Source organism: Triticum aestivum, chromosome 4D, assembly GCF_018294505.1.
Source record: "Triticum aestivum cultivar Chinese Spring chromosome 4D, IWGSC CS RefSeq v2.1, whole genome shotgun sequence".
In the NCBI taxonomy this organism is placed as follows: domain Eukaryota; kingdom Viridiplantae; phylum Streptophyta; class Magnoliopsida; order Poales; family Poaceae; genus Triticum; species Triticum aestivum.
In genome coordinates this window covers 311,161,134-311,164,585 of record NC_057805.1, presented here as the reverse complement: position 1 = coordinate 311,164,585, position 3,452 = coordinate 311,161,134, and positions in this window count along the sequence as shown.

Below are 3,452 nucleotides of genomic sequence, written 5' to 3'. Positions count from 1 at the left end.
ACCCAGTAGTGTGCTCCAGATCTAAGGCCGGAGCGGCGGTTGGGGCCGCGAACCCTTCGAAGTTCAAGTCTCCGCGGATATCAGCGACATAGTTCAGATTTGCAAAACTGATCTGATGACCAGGGGCGTAGCTGTCGATCTGCTCCATGTGGCCAATCGAGTTGGCACGCAGTGTGAAGATTTGGCTCGGGGGGAAAGTCTCCCCTGAAACATCATTATTGTAGATGATCGAACGAGCCATCGAACCTTCTATCGACAGCACAGGGGAACTCTCAATGAAAGCACCAATGTCGGTGTCAAAACCAGCCGATTTCGAGTAGGGGGTCCCGAACTGTGCGTCTGTGGATCGAAGCTAACATGAGGCAGGGGACACGATGTTTACCCAGGTTCGAGCCCTCTTAATGGAGGTAATACCCTACTTCCTGCTTCATTGACTTCGATGAATGTAGGGGTTACAAGAGTTGATCTACCTCGAGATCGTAATGGCTAAACCCTAGATGTCTACCCTATATGATTGTGATTGCCTCTATGGACTAAACCCTCCGATTTATATAGACACCGGAGGGGCCTAGGGTTGTACAGATTCGGTTTACAGAGAAAGGAATCTTCATATCCGAACACCAACCTTGCCTTCCACGCCAAGGAGAGTCCCATCCGGACACGGAGGGAAGCCTTGTATCTTGTATCTTCACGGCCGACCAGTACGGCCCATGTCACATAACCCGGACGCCCGGGGACCCCCTAATCCAGGACTCCCTCACTCAAAGTTTGATCTAGTTGGATTCTCATATGCTGATTATGCTGATGAAAAGGTTGATCGCAAGTCCACATCAGGAACATGTCACTTTCTTGGATGATCTCTTGTCTGTTGGTCTTCAAAGAAGCAGAACTGTGTATCACTCTCCACTGCTGAATCTGAATACATTGCTACTGGATCTTGCTGCGCTCAGCTTCTGTGGATGAAGCAAACTCTCAAGGACTATGGCATCCACCTGAAGCATGTTCCACTCTACTGCGACAATGAAAGCGCCATCAAGATTGCGAACAACCAAGTTCAGCACTCGAAGACTAAGCACATTCAGATCTGTCATCACTTTCTCAGAGATCATGTCCTGAAGGAGGATATTGTCATCATTCATATCAACATTGAAGAGCAATTGGCAGATATCTTCACAAAGCCCTTGGACGAGAAAAGGTTTCGCAAGTTGCGGTGTGAGCTAAATATCTTAGAATCCTCAAATGTCCTGTAATTGGACACACATCCTAATGCTTATGCATGTTGATGACTTAGATGTGCAACACACGAAGTAACGTATATCTTCAACAATGAAGACATACACTCTAAGTGTGAATACATTAACGCGGAATTTGACTTCAGAGCGAGATGATAATTGTGCGTCGTGTCTGGGTCTAATACTTCCTATACGGTGGGTAACGCCCCACCAAACTTTCTCGAAGATTTTCATTTGGCGTCATGATTGCATTATCTTCGCATTTGGTTTGTCTTCAACATTAGTTTGACTTCAAGGTTTATCTTCGCAATGTTGATTTGGTCTTATACAAATATATATATATATATATATATATATATATATATATATATATATATATATAGGGTGGGACTATTTAGAAACCCCCCTCTAGAGTTCCTAAATAAGCTTATTTAGGAACCACCCCCTCCTAACATGTTTCTTTTCCCGAAGGGAGCGATCGAGGGAGCGAGCGGCGCGGTAGCGACGCGAAGGAGCGAGCGAGCTCAGGTCCGCAATAAATGATTCAAAAATTATGATAAAAATAGTGTGGAAAAACGGTACCAGAAAAGTCCGCCCGGCAGTTAACTAGTATATGACGCACAGTTAGCTTATCTGTTTTCGAGTAGTTAGGAACGGTTCCTGAATAGCTTATTTAGGAATGGATCCAGTGGAGGCCCTGCGCCCTGCCGCACACCCCCCTTTCCAGTCGACGACCATGACCACATCTCCAGTGCCTCTTCACCGGCCGACGAGAAAAGCACTTGTCGTTCCCCCTCCTTTCCTCGTGTAGGTGCTGGTCGCGGTTACCCATGGCCGTTGCGGCAGTTACCAGATAGGTAGGCGGGAGGGGCCTGTTGGGTGGCGCACACGGGGGAGGTTGCTAGTGGCGGCACACCGACGGGGTGGGACGAGGTGGCACACTGGCAGCCATCGTCGCTAGGGACTCAGCGCCGGCTCTCCCACCCGAAAACTCCATCACCTCCTCTGCTCCATCCATCTCTTCCTTTGCTATCGGCCGGGGTGACCTGATTCATGGCAAGCACGGCCGGATCTACTCCAACGCAGCTATCCACCAGGGCTCTCCTCCAATGCAGTTAGTGAACTAAAACTATAGCAGTTGACTTGTGCTTAGATTAGCAGTTGACTTGTGCTTAGATTAGCAGTTGACTTAACTTGAACACTTAGCTGCCATGCACACTCGAGCAGCTAGCGTGACCTTGGCAAAAAAATAACGAAAGAGAAAAAAGTTGATATCTTCAGTCAAGCAGTTCACTAGTTCTTAACTGCCGCAGTCCCGGCAGTTAGGTATTTCAGGCCCCGCAGTTGGAATGACCCAGGGATAATAATAAAAAATAAAAAATTAGTACCTTCAGTCCTGCAGTTAACTGCCGCAGTCCCCGACAGTTAGCTATTTGAATACTGGCAGTTAGCTTGGTCCGGGAAAAACCAGGAAAAAACAAAAAAGTGTCTTAAGTCACGACAGTTAGCTCGGGTACAAAAATAGCATTCTAATGAGAGGATTCAGTTTGTTTGCCAAGCCCCTGCTTGCGTGAGGTACAGAAAATATTTTTAATCCCGGCAGTTAACTCGGTGTTAACTGCCGCAATCCCTGGCAGTTAGCTATTTTACTCCCGGCCGTTAGGTTGAACCGGGCAAAAAACGAAAAAAAAAGTATTTTCAATCCTGACAGTTAACTATCGCAGTCTTAACAGTTAGCTATTCCAGTCCCGGTGGTTAACTTGAACAAGAAAAAATAGAAAAAAAGAATTAAAAACAAGAGAGGCAAAAAAAGTATTGTCAGCCATTGCAGTTAGCTTGCTCATCGGGCGCATTTAGGTATTTCATACCCGCAGTTAGCGTGACCCAATCAAAAAAGAAAACAACATTTTCAGTCTCCGCAGTTAACTTGGTGCTAACTGTTGCGATTCCTAGCAGTTAGCTATTTCACTCCCGGAAGTTAACTTCACCTGATGATAAAAGTATAGAAGAAAAAAACAATTTTCTTCAGTCTCAGCAGTTAGCTTGTCAGCATATGTCAGTTAGCTATTCCGCGCGAGTAGTTAGCGTGTTCTGTAGCATTTCGGGCAAAAATGTCGAAAATGATGTTGGTTTTTTGAAAACTGCTCTTAAACCGTAGAAAATCCAAAAACATGTTATATATGCCAAAGTTCGGGTTAATCAGTACCTTTCAAATGGTGT